At 41.1% G+C, this 21208-nt stretch overlaps 1 protein-coding gene and 2 long non-coding RNA genes across 5 annotated transcripts in view; 2 read left to right on the plus strand and 1 right to left on the minus strand.

Annotated features, from left to right (window-relative positions):
- PARD3B (par-3 family cell polarity regulator beta) overlaps window positions 1–21208 on the plus strand; it is a 1797179-nt gene that overhangs the window by 1162712 nt on the left and 613259 nt on the right. The gene's annotated exons all lie outside the window — the stretch shown is intronic.
- LOC149473773 (uncharacterized) lies at window positions 5618–6101 on the minus strand. Its single transcript, XR_016311810.1, has 2 exons — window positions 6005–6101; window positions 5618–5891 (listed from the first exon to the last, which is right to left on the minus strand). It is a non-coding gene; the product is annotated as an uncharacterized LOC149473773 (long non-coding RNA).
- Window positions 16086–16569, plus strand: LOC149473774 (uncharacterized). The gene is made up of 2 exons (XR_016311808.1): window positions 16086–16182; window positions 16296–16569. It is a non-coding gene; the product is annotated as an uncharacterized LOC149473774 (long non-coding RNA).

The raw sequence follows: 21208 nt of genomic DNA on the forward strand, positions 1-21208 counted from the left end.
GAATATTGTTCAGTCCATGGTATCTTGCAAAGGTAGGCCCGGAGACAAAAAACGTCCCCGCTTGTGGAAATTGAGTTGACCTTCAGCTGCACGTGTGGGGAGGGACTTCCGTGGTGAGCAAGATGTTGACCTCCGCTTGGCGCTTTCTGAAGGCATCGCTGGGGAATGTAGCTGCAGGATCCGTAGGGTGTCTAAAAGGTCCTCTGGAGTCTTGCAGGTGTAATCTCGGGACTGGTGTCGGAATCGCACTGCGAAGGGGAAGCTCCACCTATATTGTATAGCGTGGTGTTGGAGTACTTGTAGGTGGGGTTTCATTGCCCTGCGCTTGGAGATGGTTGCGGGGCATAGATCTTGGAACAATTGGTAGGTCTGACCTTGGAACTGTAGAGATTCTTTGTTACGGGCAGCCTGCAGGAGATGCTCCCTGGAGCTTGGCTATAATATCGCGTGATGGACCATCCGCGCGTCGTGGTGCTAACGCCCTGTGAACTCTATCCAATTCTAATCTGTCGATTGGGATAGCTGGAGCAAGCTCTTGGAACAGGGCTGTTATTGTTGATTGGACATCAACAATCGTTTCCAGAAGGCCACGGATACGCAGGTTTGAGTGCCGTGCTCGGTTTTCAAAGTCCTCCAGTCGTGTTGATAATGTTGCGTTTTCGTCACGCAGAAGATCAAGGTCATCCGTAAGCGTCTGAAGCGAAGCGTCAAGACCATCTACCCTCTGTTCTAGGTCCGCAGTGCGCTGTCCTAGCTCACGGATTTCCCTAGAAAGTGTGGCAGTAATGCGGTCCGAGGTTTGCTTCAAAGCTTTGTGTAGCATTTTTTCAAATCGTGATAGAAGGTCAGTGGGTGTAAGGTCAGGCGTCAGGGCTTGTGCAGGGACATCTGTCTCATTGTCAGATTCACCCTCAGACGTGCAGGGATGGCTGGGCTGCGGATCCTGCAGGGCTGCATATGCCCCTGCTGCTTGCTTGCTTCCACGTGCTGGGGCGGTGGCCATTTTGGTGGAGGCCTTTGCCAGGGCCTCTTTGATGGTTTTGGTTGATGGGGGGACCTGGTGCCAAGGTGCCCCTTTAACCATTTTGCTGCTTATCAGGGAGGGGGGGCTGTTATAATGAACTCAGCCCCCCCGTTTTCTCCCTCTTCAGCCTCGGCGGGCTGTGTGCAGTGGTGAGCTGTGTGCAGCAGTGGGCGGGCCTGCTCACAGAGGGGACCGAGTCCCCAGTCAAAGTTCTCTGGTCTGGAGCGGGGGATCCGCCGCAGACCCGGGCGGATCGGACTCCGGGATGGTTGCCCAGGGGATCGGATCCCCTAATAGTGTATTGCGGGCCGGGACCCGCTGCTTCTGGGTGCCATCACCCGACGGGAAAGCGGAGCCTCATCGGGACATGTCCGTCCCGCCGGCCGCGCATGCGCACTCCTGGCATTGTGAAATCTAAAGAATTCTTGGGTGCAATGTAGGGCCCAGTTGAGTCTCCATCAGAGGTCATGGGTCTTACAGCAGGACAGCAAACTAAAGCACACGCCAAAAAGCACCCAAAAATGGTTTCAGACAAAGCGCTGTAGAGTACTGAACTGGCCAGCAATGAGTCCAGATCTCAATCCTATAGAGCACCTGTGGAGAGGTCTCAAAACAGCAGTTGGGTAAAGGAGCCCATCCAATCTGAGAGAACTGGAGCAGTTGGTGAAAAAAGAGTGGTCCAAAATTCCAAAGATTACTAGGGGGAGAGGGAGGCCTGTGAGTGAAGGTGCCACATCCCTTATTAACAAGACACTGAAAAACATAGGTACCCTAACTAAGAAAGACTAATGGGGCTTTATATACCTGTATTAAAAGCTGAGGAAACAAATCAGTTCGTCTAAATATTCACTGTGTCCCAAATACATCCAAAACTGTCCCGAATCCATCCAAATCAATCCAAACTACAAACTAGATTGGGACACAGTAAATATTTAGACAATCTGATTTGTTTTCTCAGGTTTTAATACGGATATGTGGTTTATCCACCTGGCCTATCTCTGCACCCTTGAGGGAGGGATCTCCTTTTGGATTTAAATGGTCATGGCTCCCTGTGGCTTATTATGAACATTTTGATGCCATCATCTGGTAAAACTAAATATTTGATTGTTATAGATGTTTTTTCTGTTATTCTTTTTGATATGTTGTATGCTTATTCTGGCTTTGTCTATATAATTTTAGAATTATATGTTATATCTCCCTGAGGAAGCAGGCTATTGTCCTGAGAAATGCATTGGAGAAAAGATTGATGTAAGATCTTGAAGAAATTGTGTCAACTATGCTAGATATGTCATCCAGATTCAATCTGTAAAACTACTCCACTCTAAATTTGTTTTCAATTTTTCCTAAAATTTTTATTTTTTAACAGAAAAAAAAGAAGGGAAAAAGTTTTTTCCCATGGCTTCAAAGTTTCTGAAAATGTTATATCTCTAGGCAGGTCCAATGCACTGATCAATACACTGACAGACGCAGGGTGATTATTTCCTGTGACACTATATGGTGTACACTGCAGAGGAATGACATGCATGGGTGTCATCTTCTAAAGCCCATGCACAAAAAAGCCCACCTAGAATTTGCCAGGGCCCATGCTGAAAAAGAAGAAGACTACTGGGACTCTGTACTCTGGAGTGATGAGACCAAGTGTGAATACATACCTTCCTTAACCAAAAACAAGCTGGAGTTAGTTGACAGTATCTTTACTGCCTCAGAGCATATACACTATATTGCCAAAAGTATTGGGACACACCTCCAAATCATTGGATTCAGGTGTTCCAATCATCTCCATGGCCACAGGTGTATAAAATCAAGCACCTAGGCATGCAGGCTGCTTCTTCAAACATTTGTGAAAGAATGGGTCGCTCCCAGGAGCTCAGTGAATTCAAGCGTGGTACCGTGATAGGCTGCCACCTGTGAAATAAGTCCATCCGTGAAGTTTCCTTGCTACTAAATATTCCACGGTCAACTGTTATTGGTATTATAACAAAGTGGAAGCAACTGGGAACAACAGCAACTGAGCCACGAAGTGGTAGGCCATGTAAAATGACAGAACAGGGTCAGCGCATGCTGAAGTGCACAGTGGGCAGATGTCACCAACTGTATAGAGTCAATAGCTAAAGACCTCCAACCTTCGTGTGGCCTTCAGATTAGCACAACAGTGTGTAGAGAGCTTCATGGAATGGGTTTCCATGGCCGAGCTGCTCCATCCAAGCCTTACATCACCAAGTGCAATGCAAACTGTCGGATACAGTTGTGTAAAGCATGTCGCCACTGGATTCTAGAGGTGTGGAAACGTTTTGGAGTGATGAATTATGCTTCTCTGTCTGGCAATCCAATGGACATGTCTGGGTTAGGCAGTGGCCAGGAGAATGGTACTTGCCTGACTGCATTGTGCCAAGTGTAAAGTTTGGTGGAGGGGGATTATGGTGTGGGGTTGTTTTTCAGGAGTTGAGCTTGGCCTCTTTGTTCCAGTGTAGGGAACTCTTAAGGCGTCAGCATACCAAGACATTTGGGACAATTTCATGCTCCCAACTTTGTGGGAACAGTTTGTGGATGGCCCCTTCCTGTTCAAACATAACTGCACATCAGTGCACAAAGCAAGGTCCATAAAGACATGGATGAGTGAGCATGGGGTGGAGGAACTTGATTGGCCGGCACAGAGTCCTGACCTCAGCCCTCAGAACACCTTTGGGATGAATTAGAGGGGAGACTGCGGTCCAAGCTTTCCCATCCAACATCATTGCCTGACCTCACAAATGTGCTTCTGGAAGAATGGTCAAACATTCCCATAGACACACTCCTAAACCTTGTGGACTGCCTTCCCAGAAGAGTTGAAGCTGTTATAGCTGCAAAGGGTTGAACTCTACAGACTGAGACTAGGATGCCATTAAAATTCATGTGCATGTAAAGGCAGGCTCCTCAATACTTTTGGTAATATAGTGTGTGTGTATATGTGTGTGTGTATATATATATATATATATATATATATATATATAAAACAATCTCTTAGGGAATACAGAGTTGGATTAATTTGTGTCTTTTATACCTGATTGGATTTAAGCTTTAAGTAAGCTTTAGTAGGGATTTTTAATGTGAACCTGTCCTTATGCCCATTAAAGCAAAGCAACAGGTCCTATGCCTTCCTGTTTACTAGTCACAGCAAGGAGTATAATGCCCTTTCTGAGCTTTGTATAAAGCAGGCCATAGACAGATCAAATCTCGGCCAGTTTAGCAGGGACTGGCTGAGATTCGAATCATGTATGGGCAGGCTGAATGTGCCCAAGTTGATCAATCGATCAATTTGAGTAAAACCAGCCTATCGTATTTTACATGCAATTATTGCTTGCAGCTATTATAGCTGCTAGCAGTAATCACTATGTTCTGCAGGTGGGGGTGGCTCCCCCCACCAGGAGAACACAATGGCAATGGATTCCCCCATGGGAATGAAAATTGCTCCATCTATGACCAGCTTTAGTCTGTGTTGGAGACATTAGTAGGTAAAGCGATTGTAAAGCCTAAACTTTTTTTTTTCAGATAAAAAACATGTTATAAATACTGTATCTGTTCTATGCAATAGAATTGCACAGAGAGACCCTGATCCTCCTCTTCTGGGGTTCCCCGCCAGCACTCCTGGCTACTCCTTTTCTCGGTGTGCCACCCGAGCCACGCTGCCTGTATCCATAGACACACACTGTGTGGGGTTGGCCCGCCCCCTCTCCTTCACCACAGGATTTGACTCCCATGGCCTCAGCAAAGCCTGTGAGAGCAGGGAGAGCTGATATAGATGGGCACAATGCTAGACTGAGTGAGGACTCAGGTAAGTATACGGGGGTGAGGGGGGAATATTACTACCTAAGCATGGGACATCCTGTCCTCCTGAATGGGCATTGGGGGGTCTATGAGGGGAAAACATTAGATTCTGGAAGCCATCTTTAGAATAAGGGGGCTGGCAGATATCCAACCACCCCCCTAGGTGAATGCATATGGGTACATGGTACCCCTTGTTACTCATTCACAAAAAAAGTGGAAAAGTAAATAAAAATACCCACACTGTGAAAAGGTTTATGGAGTGAATTGGATCATGCTTCACTGGGATTTCCTGCCTTCCTATGGACCAACTGTGGGTATAGGATGGTGTATATGGAGGTTTTCTATTAGTGTTTTATTTTTATTTTTTTTATTGGTTGAACTAAATGGACTTGTGTCTTTTCCTCAACCTGACTATGTAACTACACTGCATCATACATAAAACTCAAGGGTAGCAACCACATTCTATGTTTGAGGTAAATGCCCCTGTGCTTAACCACAAAGAAATCCATACAAATCCAAAAAAAGTTATGGAAGTACTCACGAGTCTTGCAGAGGAGGTTGGTCAAAACAGCAGCGTTTTGTGGTCGCACTGTATATAGTTGTAAACTGGAAACATAGGGAAAATAGGATTTCTATTTGAAATGCATTTCATGCCCCAAAATGCATAGTTTTGCTACGTGAAAATGGATATTTGTAACTAGTAAGCAAAATGGTAGTGTGACAAGAACACCCCTACCTGGAAAAAGAAGGTTACTAGGTGATCCACGCGGAGTAATATAATTTCAAAAATATTCCAAACAATACTTTATTTGATCACATAGATCATAAGGAGGTTAAACATGAGCACGGTGTACATATGAAAAAATAAATAAAATCATGTTAAAAAGCACTAGGCGTCTTCAGTTTCGGGTCATCTTAGCAAATAGAGTACCATAAGGCAGAGTTATATAGTGGTGATGTAGTTATCCTGGGTTTCCATGGGTTTTCATCTAGTATTCAAATGAACCATGTATTCAGCAGATGTGTTCCCAATATATGTCAGGTATCTCCTGGTATGAAACAGCTGGAACACAGAAATACATAGTGTATATATAGAAGTATGAAAACCAAAAAACCAAAACACATCCAAAGTTCACCAGACCTCCCTCTACAGTAGTCAATGGATACTACTATTACCTTCTCAATAGTGAAATTAACAGGCCAACTTCTCAAATGTAGGGACTTCCTGGATAGCCACCCCAAGTGAAACAGGGTCCACAGTACCAAATGATTCTGAGGATATACAGTTGCAAGAAAAAGTATGTGAACCCCTTGGGATTACGTGGAGTTTTGCATGAATTGGGCAAAAAGTGTGCTCTGAACGTCATCTATGTCACAACAATAGAAGAACACACTCTCCTGAACATAATACTACAAAAACATTAGATGTTGCCATAGTTTAATTGCACATAACATTTAAACATTCACAGTGCAGGGAGGAAAAAGTATGTGAGGCCCTAGCTTAATGACTTCTCCCAGACCCAATTGGAGCCAGGAGTGAGCCAACCTTGACTCCAATCAGTGTGATGATATTGGATGTGTTGCTGACAGCTGTCCTGCCCTTAAAAACACACACCTGTTTTGGGTTTACTGGTTTCAAGAAGCACTGTCTGATGTGAACCATGCCTCGCAGAAAAGAGCTCTCAGAAGACCTACCATCAAGAATTGTTGACTTGCATGAAGCTGGAAAGGGTTACAAAAGTATCTCCAAAAGCCTTGATGTTCATGTGTCCATGGTAAGACAGACTGTCTACAAATGGAGAAAGTTTAGCACTGTTGCTCCTCTCCCTAGGCGTGGTCGTCCTGTAAAAATGACTGCAAGAGCACAGCGCAGAATGCTGCATGAGGTAAAGAAGAATCCCAGAGTGTCAGCTAACGACCTACAGAAATCTCTGGCACATGCTAACATTTTTGTTGACACATCTACAATAAGGAAAACATTAAACAAGAATGGAGTACATGGGAGGACACCACGGAGGAAGCCATTGCTGTCCAAAAAGAATATTGCAGCACGTTTGAAGTTTACAAAAGAGCAACTGGATGTTCCACAGCACTACTGGCAAAATATACTGTGGACAGATGAAACCAAGATTGAGTTGTTTGGGAAGAACACACAACACTATGTGTGGAGAAAAAAAGACACACCACACCAACATCAAAACCTCATCACCACTGTAAAACCTGGCAGAGGGAGCATCATGGTTTGGGGCTGCTTTGCTGCCTCAGGGCCTGGACGGATTGTTGTCATTGATGGGAAAATGAATTCCAGAGTTTATCAAGACATTTTGCAGGAAAATGTACGACCATCTGTCCGCCAACTGAAGCTCCGCAGAGGATGGGTGATGCAACAGGACAATGACCCAAAGCATACAAGTAATTCAACAAAACAATGGCTGCAACAGCACAGAATACGCCTTCTGGAGTGGCCCAGTCAGAGTCCTGACCTCAACCCGATTGAAATGCTGTGGCATGACCTTAAGAGAGCGATTCACACCAGACATCCCAAGAATATTGCTACACTGAAACAGTTTTGTGAAGAGGAGTGGTCCAAAATTACTCCAGATCGTTGTGCAGGTCTGATCTGCAACTACAGGAAACGTTTGGTTGAGGTTATTGCTGCCAAAGGAGGGTCAACCGGTTATTAAGTCGAAAGGTTCACATACATTTTCCTCCCTGCACTGTGAATGTTTACATGTTATGTGCAATTAAACCATGGCAACATCTAATGTTTGTGTAGTATTATGTTCAGCAGAGTGTGTTCTTCTATTGTTGTGACTTAGATGACATTCAGAGCACATTTTATGCCCAATTCATGCAAAACTCCACGTAATCCCAAGGGGTTCACATACTTTTTCTTGCAACTGTATATAGAAAAATAATAATGATACATATAAAAATCATGGGCATCAGGTCACCCTGAAAACAGGACACACATAAAGTGGGTATATTACCATGAATGAAGATCAAGAAGACTTCTGTCGACTTGAAATAAGACCAGGTCCTTGATGCTTTTCCAAGATACATGTAGGGGTGGGAAGCCAGGTAGTCACAATACATGGATTCCAAACACATAAACTGTGTATATGGCGTATAGCAGGCTATGCAGGCCTGAGTTTTTAGACCCAATGTAGGGTTTCCAAAAATTACTCAAAATGAGAAGATTATTGCTCCATATACTATGTATATAGCATGTAACAGGCTGTACAGGCCTGAGTATTTATACCCAATAAAGGGTTTCCAAAAATTACTCAAAATGAGAGGGTTATTGCGGTTTCATGAGGATATGGCTATGTCACAGCACAAACCCTGAATAGGATAGCGTATATATATATATATGTAGATCGTCCTCAAAAGAGGATTTACAAAAAATTCCCCGAATACACAGGGTAATTTAGGCCCATATAGCATGCCCTTTTAATACCATAAATGCTCTATAGATCTCAACAGCCGTAAGCTGAAATAACTTGCCACCGGTGGAAGATAAATTTCCCTGAAAGATTGCCGTTTGCGAACCGCTGCAATAGTAGCCTTATGGTAGTTTTCAGAGGGTCAAGGGCCTTCCTAGCAGAGAGCTGTGACACCGCCGTTCCTTCCCGCCTCGTGGGCGCCGCACCCAGTGAAGACGCCGAGCGTAGTGACGTCAATACGTTGACGCGTTTCGTCCGCCAATCACCGCAGACTTCGTCAGAACTGGGAGGGGACTTCAGTACTTCGCCTTATATGGTGCTCTAATTGCATACCAAAGAGTCTCCACCTCGCCATCTTGTGTTGAAAGAGTATCACTACATTGGAATGATCCAAAGTGAATTAAAACACATATATAAATTTAAATTTAAAATGGTTGCTGGATATAGAAGGAAGGAGCCTAAATGTTAACAGTCAGATCAACTTCAAAAAAAGGAATTAATGATAAAGAGGAGATCAATATTAGCACAATACTTATTCTAAAGAGGAGAACATCAAGACCAAATCCCATTATCTCAGCTTCAATATCAATCCAATTATTATAAAGATTTTGTTTTTATTATCTAAAGGAAATAGGATCAAGTACAGGGTTAGGTTCATATTTTGTCCAAATATGTCCATATTCAATTCACATAAAAGATACCACAGTATAAATTATAGCTTGGGATATATAGGAGGTTCCAAAAGACTCATTTAAAAAAAAACCCAAAGTTAAGTTCTGTATTGAGTCCGTATGGGGCAAGTGCTCCCAGGGTATAGATCCAGAATTTTTCCTTTTGTAGGAGGACTTTATCAAAGTCACCCCGACGAGCTGAAATATTTAACAGAAAGATCCCTTTTACTTTTAGACCATCTGTTTTGCCCCCATGAACTTCTTTGAAGTGTTGAGCCAATGGATTTTCTTTTTCTCCCTTTCTAACATTACTATTTTTATTTCTGATATCTCTCAGATGTTCACCAATCCTCGTCCTAAGGTTTCTTTTAGTTTTACCTATATACATCTTCTTGCAAGGACATTCTATCATGTACACTATTTTGCTACTTGAGCAATTGATGAAGCTTCGTATTTGGAATATCTTAGAGTTATCATTATTAAAGAACTGATTAGACTTATGCACAAATGGACAAATCTGACAATGGCCACAGGGGAACATTCCATATACCCCAGTCCTCCTCGTTAACCAATTTCTTTGTGGTGCCCTCTGGAATTCTGATTGTACTAGTATATCATTTAGATTCCGAGTTCGTTTTGCTACCATTTGGGGGCTCTCTCCTACTACTTTGGCTATCTGCGGATTTTGAGTTAATAAGTACCAATGGGAGTCCAGGGCCTTCTTAACCTCACCCCATTGTTGTCCAAATTTAGTTATAAATCTTACCGGTTGGTTTTCAAGGTTCTCAGCTAACTTTAATTTTGGTTTATTTATCAGTTCCTCTCTTGTTTTACCGAGGGCTCTTCTTTTTGCTCTTCTTAAGGTTCTATGTGAATAGCCTCTCTCTCTGAACCTCTTATATAGCTGAATAGATTCATATCTATACTCCAGATCTTCTGTACAGTTTCTTTTTATTCTCTGAAATTGACCAATGGGGATTCCTTGTTTTAAACTCCTTGGATGATAGCTATTAGCATGGAGAAGTGTATTAGCCGCTGTTTCTTTTCTAAATGTTTTAGTGACCAATTTATTTCCGTAGATAGAGATTGACAAATCCAAAAAAGTTATCACCTCTCTATCTACTGTATAAGTAAGTTTGATGTTTCTATCATTCTCGTTCAAGAATTCCATAAACCTTTTAAGCTCATCAATACTACCATCCCAGACCATCAGGACATCATCAATATATCGCAACCAAGTTATTGCGTATTGGTTATAGGGAGTAGAGGGATATACTAACTCCTCTTCCCATAGACCTAGATGCAGACATGCAAATGCCGGGGCCCAAGGTGCTCCCATGGAGGTACCACATATTTGCTGGTAAAAGGAACCCAAAAACTGAAAACAGTTATGGGTCAGCATAAAATCCAACAAGTCCAGTATAAATTCATTTTGAGCCTCCATTTCAGGAAAATGTGTCTCCAGAAAGTGGGCCACAGCTTTTTGTCCCCAGGTATGTGGGATAGAGGTGTATAATGATTCCACATCAATGCCGACCAGGAGTGCACCTTTTGGCACTTTTACATTTAAGATCTTTTTAAGTACATCTCCCGTGTCTTTTACATAAGATCTGAGTTCAAAAACCAGATCCTTGATTAAATCGTCTACAAATTTGCCTATTGGTTCCAAAGGGCCACCAATGGCCGATACTATAGGGCGTCCCGGTGGTTGAGAGGGGTTTTTGTGTATTTTTGGGATTACATAGAAGGTGGGAATATTGTATACATCGACTGTCAGCATATCGCATTCCCGTTTGGTTAATAAATTTGCTTCATGTGCCAATCCCACTTTTTTATTTAAATCAACCACAAGTTTTGGGAACGGGTTATTATGTAGTTTACGATATGTATCCTGGCTCTTCAACTGTCGAAGTACCTCCTTCTCATATTCCACACTCTCCAGTAATACTACATTTCCCCCTTTATCACTCTTTTTGATCACAATATTTTTAGCATTCTTAAGTTCCCTAAGGGCTATTCTTTCACCCCTCGTGAGATTATCAAAGTTCCTCATTGTCCAGTCTATTTTCCCCAGGTCATCGTGTACTAGATCTAAAAAAGTACTTAACCATTTATTTTCCCTAATGTTGGGCATTCTTCTAGAAGGGGTTTTAAGTCTAGTGTGTCTTTTCCACTTATTAGAGACATCCTCCTCCCCAAGCTCACTTTCTGTAAGAGTCTCCTCAGAGAGGTTAATAAGATCTCTCAATGCCTGTTGTTCCCTCTCTGAGTTGAGATCGTAGGGATTTTGTCCTTCTCTAGATAAATATGGAATTCTCAGAAGGATCTTTCTCAGAAACAAATTTAGGTCTTTATAGACCTCAAATAGGTCCATTTTATCCGTAGGGGAGAAGGTTAAACCTTTCCGCAATAGATCATAATGTCTTTTTTTCAATACAAATTTGGAAAGATTTATTACCTTAAGATCATTGGTTCCCCCCTCTAGGTTGATCTTTATCTCTTGTGCTTTCGGGTACGGTTTTGATTGGGTAGTTTTAGGGTAGCTAGAGTACTTCTTTCTTCCTTTGTCCCATTGATTTGTTTGTTTGTTTGTTTCAAAATTCCCTGGTTCTCGCCAGCTGTCTTTTCTTCTAAAAAACTAACCGATCTCTTATAACTTTCATCATCATCTTCACTCATTGACGAATATCCTCTATTATTCCTAGAGAAATGTTTTTTACGTTTTGATCGACTTCTTCCTCTACTATTTGTTAGATCGAATATCTCACCTTTCTCCCAATCCTCTAAATCTCTTCTAAATTTTTGTTGTTTCGTAAATTTCAGATTTTTTTGTATTTTTTCTATCTCTTTTCTAAGAAAATCATTGTGTTTATCAAATTCAGCATCGTTCTTCAGGGGATCAAGTGATTTTGCACTCTCATTAATTTCATTAGAGAGTTCATTCAATTGAACCTTCTCTTCTTCCACAATTAGTCACATGATCTCTATGCCATGCTTTATACAGACCTCTTTCCACTTTTCCAGAAATCTGGAGGTGTGAAGATGTTCTGCTGGAATTACCCTTTCTCTTAATCCCCTAGGAACAATCCCTCTCTCTATATATGATTCAAGGGATGTAATATCCCACTTTCTATTCAAATATTTAGTAGTTAATTTCTTATGTAATTTAAACTTGGTCTTGATGTCACCCTCATTTCCCTCTACTTGGGGATCTAAATTCTTTGTAAACGCAGACCTAATTTCTGCATCCATCTCCTCATTGATCTGATAGGCCATTATCTCCTTAAGTATTTTTCCTTCTATAAAAGAAAGGAGAATTACAACCTTTCGTATAAATCTAGTCAAAAAATATATCAATAATCCAGCAAACAAAGTACACCATGCTGATGTTTAAACTGAATCCAGACCTCCCGGGGTGGCGGAACAGGTTATAAGAACCTTTAAGGAAGCATATCACAACAATAAAACACAAACAGGCCACCCAGAATGACACGTATAGCTGGTGTCATTGACTTATCTCCGACTCACTTGTAAGATTTATAACTAAATTTGGACAACAATGGGGTGAGGTTAAGAAGGCCCTGGACTCCCATTGGTACTTATTAACTCAAAATCCGCAGATAGCCAAAGTAGTAGGAGAGAGCCCCCAAATGGTAGCAAAACGAACTCGGAATCTAAATGATATACTAGTACAATCAGAATTCCAGAGGGCACCACAAAGAAATTGGTTAACGAGGAGGACTGGGGTATATGGAATGTTCCCCTGTGGCCATTGTCAGATTTGTCCATTTGTGCATAAGTCTAATCAGTTCTTTAATAATGATAACTCTAAGATATTCCAAATACGAAGCTTCATCAATTGCTCAAGTAGCAAAATAGTGTACATGATAGAATGTCCTTGCAAGAAGATGTATATAGGTAAAACTAAAAGAAACCTTAGGACGAGGATTGGTGAACATCTGAGAGATATCAGAAATAAAAATAGTAATGTTAGAAAGGGAGAAAAAGAAAATCCATTGGCTCAACACTTCAAAGAAGTTCATGGGGGCAAAACAGATGGTCTAAAAGTAAAAGGGATCTTTCTGTTAAATATTTCAGCTCGTCGGGGTGACTTTGATAAAGTCCTCCTACAAAAGGAAAAATTCTGGATCTATACCCTGGGAGCACTTGCCCCATACGGACTCAATACAGAACTTAACTTTGGGTTTTTTTTTAAATGAGTCTTTTGGAACCTCCTATATATCCCAAGCTATAATTTATACTGTGGTATCTTTTATGTGAATTGAATATGGACATATTTGGACAAAATATGAACCTAACCCTGTACTTGATCCTATTTCCTTTAGATAATAAAAACAAAATCTTTATAATAATTGGATTGATATTGAAGCTGAGATAATGGGATTTGGTCTTGATGTTCTCCTCTTTAGAATAAGTATTGTGCTAATATTGATCTCCTCTTTATCATTAATTCCTTTTTTTGAAGTTGATCTGACTGTTAACATTTAGGCTCCTTCCTTCTATATCCAGCAACCATTTTAAATTTAAATTTATATATGTGTTTTAATTCACTTTGGATCATTCCAATGTAGTGATACTCTTTCAACACAAGATGGCGAGGTGGAGACTCTTTGGTATGCAATTAGAGCACCATATAAGGCGAAGTACTGAAGTCCCCTCCCAGTTCTGACGAAGTCTGCGGTGATTGGCGGACGAAACGCGTCAACGTATTGACGTCACTACGCTCGGCGTCTTCACTGGGTGCGGCGCCCACGAGGCGGGAAGGAACGGCGGTGTCACAGCTCTCTGCTAGGAAGGCCCTTGACCCTCTGAAAACTACCATAAGGCTACTATTGCAGCGGTTCGCAAACGGCAATCTTTCAGGGAAATTTATCTTCCACCGGTGGCAAGTTATTTCAGCTTACGGCTGTTGAGATCTATAGAGCATTTATGGTATTAAAAGGGCATGCTATATGGGCCTAAATTACCCTGTGTATTCGGGGAATTTTTTGTAAATCCTCTTTTGAGGACGATCTACATATATATATATATACGCTATCCTATTCAGGGTTTGTGCTGTGACATAGCCATATCCTCATGAAACCGCAATAACCCTCTCATTTTGAGTAATTTTTGGAAACCCTTTATTGGGTATAAATACTCAGGCCTGTACAGCCTGTTACATGCTATATACATAGTATATGGAGCAATAATCTTCTCATTTTGAGTAATTTTTGGAAACCCTACATTGGGTCTAAAAACTCAGGCCTGCATAGCCTGCTATACGCCATATACACAGTTTATGTGTTTGGAATCCATGTATTGTGACTACCTGGCTTCCCACCCCTACATGTATCTTGGAAAAGCATCAAGGACCTGGTCTTATTTCAAGTCGACAGAAGTCTTCTTGATCTTCATTCATGGTAATATACCCACTTTATGTGTGTCCTGTTTTCAGGGTGACCTGATGCCCACGATTTTTATATGTATCATTATTATTTTTCTATATACAGTTGCAAGAAAAAGTATGTGAACCCCTTGGGATTACGTGGAGTTTTGCATGAATTGGGCATAAAATGTGCTCTGAATGTCATCTAAGTCACAACAATAGAAGAACACACTCTGCTGAACATAATACTACACAAACATTAGATGTTGCCATGGTTTAATTGCACATAACATGTAAACATTCACAGTGCAGGGAGGAAAATGTATGTGAACCTTTCGACTTAATAACCGGTTGACCCTCCTTTGGCAGCAATAACCTCAACCAAACGTTTCCTGTAGTTGCAGATCAGACCTGCACAACGATCTGGAGTAATTTTGGACCACTCCTCTTCACAAAACTGTTTCAGTGTAGCAATATTCTTGGGATGTCTGGTGTGAATCGCTCTCTTAAGGTCATGCCACAGCATTTCAATCGGGTTGAGGTCAGGACTCTGACTGGGCCACTCCAGAAGGCGTATTCTGTGCTGTTGCAGCCATTGTTTTGTTGAATTACTTGTATGCTTTGGGTCATTGTCCTGTTGCATCACCCATCCTCTGCGGAGCTTCAGTTGGCGGACAGATGGTCGTACATTTTCCTGCAAAATGTCTTGATAAACTCTGGAATTCATTTTCCCATCAATGACAACAATCCGTCCAGGCCCTGAGGCAGCAAAGCAGCCCCAAACCATGATGCTCCCTCTGCCAGGTTTTACAGTGGGGATGAGGTTTTGATGTTGGTGTGGTGTGTCTTTTTTTCTCCACACATAGTGTTGTGTGTTCTTCCCAAACAACTCAATCTTGGTTTCATCTGTCCACAGTATATTTTGCCAGTAGTGCTGTGGAACATCCAGTTGCTCTTTTGTAAACTTCAAACGTGCTGCAATATTCTTTTTGGACAGCAATGGCTTCCTCCGTGGTGTCCTCCCATGTACTCCATTCTTGTTTAATGTTTTCCTTATTGTAGATGTGTCAACAAAAATGTTAGCATGTGCCAGAGATTTCTGTAGGTCGTTAGCTGACACTCTGGGATTCTTCTTTACCTCATGCAGCATTCTGCGCTGTGCTCTTGCAGTCATTTTTACAGGACGACCACGCCTAGGGAGAGGAGCAACAGTGCTAAACTTTCTCCATTTGTAGACAGTCTGTCTTACCATGGACACATGAACATCAAGGCTTTTGGAGATACTTTTGTAACCCTTTCCAGCTTCATGCAAGTCAACAATTCTTGATGGTAGGTCTTCTGAGAGCTCTTTTCTGCGAGGCATGGTTCACATCAGACAGTGCTTCTTGAAACCAGTAAACCCAAAACAGGTGTGTGTTTTTAAGGGCAGGACAGCTGTCAGCAACACATCCAATATCATCACACTGATTGGAGTCAAGGTTGGCTCACTCCTGGCTCCAATTGGGTCTGGGAGAAGTCATTAAGCTAGGGCCTCACATACTTTTTCCTCCCTGCACTGTGAATGTTTAAATGTTATGTGCAATTAAACTATGGCAACATCTAATGTTTTTGTAGTATTATGTTCAGGAGAGTGTGTTCTTCTATTGTTGTGACATAGATGACGTTCAGAGCACACTTTTTGCCCAATTCATGCAAAACTCCACGTAATCCCAAGGGGTTCACATACTTTTTCTTGCAACTGTATATCCTCAGAATCATTTGGTACTGTGGACCCTGTTTCACTTGGGGTGGCTATCCAGGAAGTCCCTACATTTGAGAAGTTGGCCTGTTAATTTCACTATTGAGAAGGTAATAGTAGTATCCATTGACTACTGTAGAGGGAGGTCTGGTGAACTTTGGATGTGTTTTGGTTTTTTGGTTTTCATACTTCTATATATACACTATGTATTTCTGTGTTCCAGCTGTTTCATACCAGGAGATACCTGACATATATTGGGAACACATCTGCTGAATACATGGTTCATTTGAATACTAGATGAAAACCCATGGAAACCCAGGATAACTACATCACCACTATATAACTCTGCCTTATGGTACTCTATTTGCTAAGATGACCCGAAACTGAAGACGCCTAGTGCTTTTTAACATGATTTTATTTATTTTTTCATATGTACACCGTGCTCATGTTTAACCTCCTTATGATCTATGTGATCAAATAAAGTATTGTTTGGAATATTTTTGAAATTATATTACTCCGCGTGGATCACCTAGTAACCTTCTTTTTCCAGGTAGGGGTGTTCTTGTCACACTACCATTTTGCTTAGTATGTACCTTTTGGGTTTATGGATCCACACTTATACAAGTGAGTCGGAGATAAGTCAATGACACCAGCTATACGTGTCATTCTGGGTGGCCTGTTTGTGTTTTATTGTTGTGATATTTGTAACTAGGCCCTTACGGATAAATTCAGATTAGGTACGTTAATGCAATGCGTTACTTTGTGTTGAGGCATGCTGCATTAAGGCAGCCCACTAATTTTGCTGGATAGCCTGTTTACAGATACCAACAGCCCAAATTGAATGGGTTACCTGAATTGAATGAGTCCTAACAGGAATAATGCATCATCACAAAGCAAAGTTTTAGTTAAAAGGGGAAGCCTAAAAAAGGAATGATTATAGTTTTCTTTCATGTATTCATTTTTATCCAAGTTTAGGTTTCAGAGGGTCTGTTATTTGTCAGCACCGCTCTTTAGTGAGTTAAGTTTGCTTTCATTTTAGTTCTGATTGAGGAAAATGAGGATTGATGAAAGCTATATATTCTTCTATTGAATGTATACTGTATGTCATTATGTACTTGTTTATTACTTTGCTATAATTTTTTTTGAAGACGGTGTAATACCAGATGTTATTGAATATTGGCAAAGTATTAATTGAATAGTTTCATGTGGGTCACTAGGTTAAATCTTATATGCAATTACATGAAAAGGGAAAATGAGAACCAACAATTGCATTCTATCAGCCAAGTTACAATGCTTTGATAATATTGCCAAGTTAGATTTTGCTTTCACTTTATAGTCTTTCATTCTATCTAATAATGAACCTAGTGGCAGAATTTCCAAACATGTATATTTAGGAATTTGTACAGTCTGCATACAGATTTAAGCCAACCGTATGTATTCTAGGTTTTTGCAATCATTGCATGCCGTTGTTCATCAGATGCAACAAACAAGTAAAGCACAGAATGACCAATAGCAAAGTTAGGTGAACATATTTTTTTTTAAGTATGTTCACTATGTAAAATTAAACTGTGTTTGCTTATCCCCAAAGAACCCCCAGTGGCACTTTATTGCAGCAATAAGGTCATACATATATTCAAGGAGACATTATAATAAAAAATATTTTTTGTCAGCTTTATTACATATACATTGCATATACATTTTGTTTACAATGTTAGATACATTGTAAAACAGACATTGCTCTGACAGTGTTCTTACAAATAAACTCTTGATACAAAATAGAAGACCACACAGAAAATAGAGAAAATACCCCGACGTGTTTCAATCATTCCACATTTTAGACTTCCTCAGGGAGCACAAAAAACAGGAGGCTTTCTAGTAAGTATATGAACAATCATAAATGAATATACCAAAAAATAAACAAATCAAAAAGATTTTATCACATGACCAAAAATTAATACTTACAAAAACATATGTTAGAGCAAAAAAAGAGATGGCTTCCAATATTGGAGGCTTTAATCCTTGTTCCGGTGGGGTGCACCATCCAAGAGAGCAAAAGTGGTCAGATGTGGATTACCAGAAAAAAAGGGCTACAGGGGAGCACCAAAGCAACCCCCCAGTGAGACTATGGGTAGTATAGAAAACAATAAATTAAATTCCAAATCGTCAGACCGATTGAATAGACCTGATAAAAAAAAATATACATTCAAGAATGGTCCATAAGGAATATATCGAAAAATGAGACTGACCTTGTCTTGAGCAGGCCAATATATAGAGTAAATGAAGTTTCACTTGGTGATAGATGTAACAACTCAGGGCAATAGAGTGGTAAATTGGGATATTAATTCCTCCAAGGAATGGAAATATGTCAGATCCCATGAGACAGAGACCAAAACGGCACGTAAGACTGTGAAAAATCAAAATATCATGCATGCGATTAGCAGCAATAGCCAATGGTAGTATAGGAGACTACATTAGCAATGCCGTGTGGGAGTAAGAATATAAAAATATCCCAATCACAGGTTGATAGGGTATGGAAATATAAAATATTGTACTGCAAAAAAGATTTATATTGATGCAGATCAAAAAGGAGGGAGAAAGCCTCCTAATTAATAAATATGTAATAATAAACTCTACAGAAAACAAACAGCAAAAGTTGTTGCTCACCAGAGCCACCAGATCCCTAACAGATAGAGAAAATGGTGAGCCTCCATTAGTATAAATTGCATCCAAGTGGTTAACTATAGGTAAAAGCAAATCAGGATCATACATCCATGGAGAGATTAACCAATATATCCAAATAGTGATCTATGAATGGGGTCAAGTATGCATTAAAATATTCATCCATGGTCACAACTAATTGCTTTATAACAAATACATAAAAACAAATGCTCACCAAATCATCAGGATGATATACAGACAGCCTGTGAGTCAGGAAACCAAAGGACAAATGTAAAATGGATGCTCATTAAATAGTGCTGAGTATGGGTGGTTTTGCAATTAGGGAGTGAGTTGGTGCACGTGTCCCAGGTCTGGAGAAGGGGCTAGGGGCGTCGCCATATGGCCACCCCTGCGTCCGTGAGAGAAAAGATCCCCGGCCTCTGCCGCCAACCCCTACCATATGATGGAGATGGGGTTGAGATGTCATGTCCGCACTTGCGCAATGCGTCCTAGAGCGGGGCGCATGCGCGGTAGACCACAGCATCAGGTGCAGTCGTGGGACGGCCCTGGCACGGGAGATTGTCCCGGAAGAACATGCAGGGAGGGGAAATTCCGTTGCATGGTCCTGGGCTAATGGTGGGCCGCAGGAAAAAGGGGAATTCCTGCAGACCCAACCATACCCCGTGCCAGATGCTCAAGAGGATGGCCAACCAACAGAACTGGAGCCAACTCATCCTGGAAGTCATCTGAAAGAAGAAAAATATAACAAATAAAGAAAAAAAATTTTTTATGAAACAAAAAACAACAAAAAAACATGACCAATGTATAAAAATGTATAGAAAGTACATTACACAAAATATAACAAATAATATCAATGGTGCACAACCTCTGTGCCTTTACGCCTGATTACAGGCAATAGATCATTAATATGTGTACAAAGACACACAACAAATATGCATGTATATATATGAGTGAGTTCCAGGGTCCCTGGTCATTCATGAAGTATCAATCATAACACAGGGAAAAAGTTTTACTTGCGGTAAATCCATTCAAAAAATGGCGAAAGGATACTGCTTCATTCAAACCTGGGGGTATTGCATTCTATATATCCATTTCTTTTCTAACTGGTGATTTTATTCCAATCCCCACCTCGATCAGGGATATGAATGCGGTCCAAGGCAATACATTTCACAAGAGGAACTCTATAATTATGAACTAATACTGCATGTCTTGGAAGATATTGATTGCCTATTTGCATGCTGTAGACATGTTTATAAATGTGTATCCAAAATTTTTGTTTAGTTTTGCCAATATAGAATTTACCGCATTCACATGACATGATGTAGACAACTCCTCTAGTCTGACAATTGGCAAAATGTTTAAGGGTGTGGTGAGTGCCATTAGGTAGCAAGATAACCTTCATCTTGTCAATTAAAGGGCAGTATGGACAATTTACACAAGGATATGTTCCAGAGTCCTGACAGTGTTTGTCTCTAGATTTCTCCTTATACTCACTATGGACAAGTTTGTCCCCTAGTGAGCTAGCCTTTCTGAAAGTGATGGATGGGGCGATGCTAACAAATTGTGTTTTCTATGAATGTAGTGAATGTAGCAACAAATCCTGAGAAATATCTGCAATATAGAGAATTGCTTGGCAGGTGTATTGATGATGCATACGTCTCATAGCCAAAGAATTACATTTGGCTGGACACCCAACTCTTTCCCTAATAGCCTTCAGGGAGACATGCTTTACTTTGAACTTGGTGTTCTAAAACCATATATCCACAATATGGCATCTTCCAGAAAAGAGAAGCAGCATAGAATGCAACACCAAAACTCAGTTATTGTTTGATCTGAAGTCACTTTTAACATATAGGGGTGAACTGTTGGGGGGTTGGGTGTAGATTTCAGTGATTAGTATACAAATGTGTACTTAAAACGGAGCTCCACCCAAAAGGGGAAGTTCCGGTTTAAAGAATGGTCCCCAGCTCCCCATTAAGGATTGGCACCTTTGGGGGGCGGGTACCTGAATTTGACAGGTACCCGCTCCCACTATGCTTAGGTGATTGGAAGTGGAAGGTGTCCTCCCTTCCTCCCTCCCCATAGACTTTTGAGACATGTGACAGGTTTCAGAAGACTACAGGACCATTCAGGAAGCAGAGCGCTACTCGCGCATGGGCCATGGGTACCCAACTGTGAAACCGCAAGCTGTCACAGCCGGGTGTCCACACTGAAGATTCCGGTGCCCAGGGAGAGAAGACGGCTGGTAAAATGGGCTGCAGGGGACACACCGCGGGACCGAGGGACAGGTGAGTGTGTGTTTTTTAAAAGTCAACAGCTACAGTTCTTGTAGCTGCTGACTTTTATTTTTTGACAGCGTGAGTGGAACTCTGCTTTAACTACTATATTGTATCAATGCACACAAAAATCTGTAAAGCTCAACTGTTGCATGATACAACTAATTTAAGTAAATGCTTA

The sequence above is a fragment of the Staurois parvus genome, unplaced genomic scaffold (assembly GCF_062004578.1).
Source record: "Staurois parvus isolate SC_StPar_1 unplaced genomic scaffold, SC_StPar_1.0 ptg000011l, whole genome shotgun sequence".
Taxonomy (NCBI): Eukaryota; Metazoa; Chordata; class Amphibia; order Anura; family Ranidae; genus Staurois; species Staurois parvus.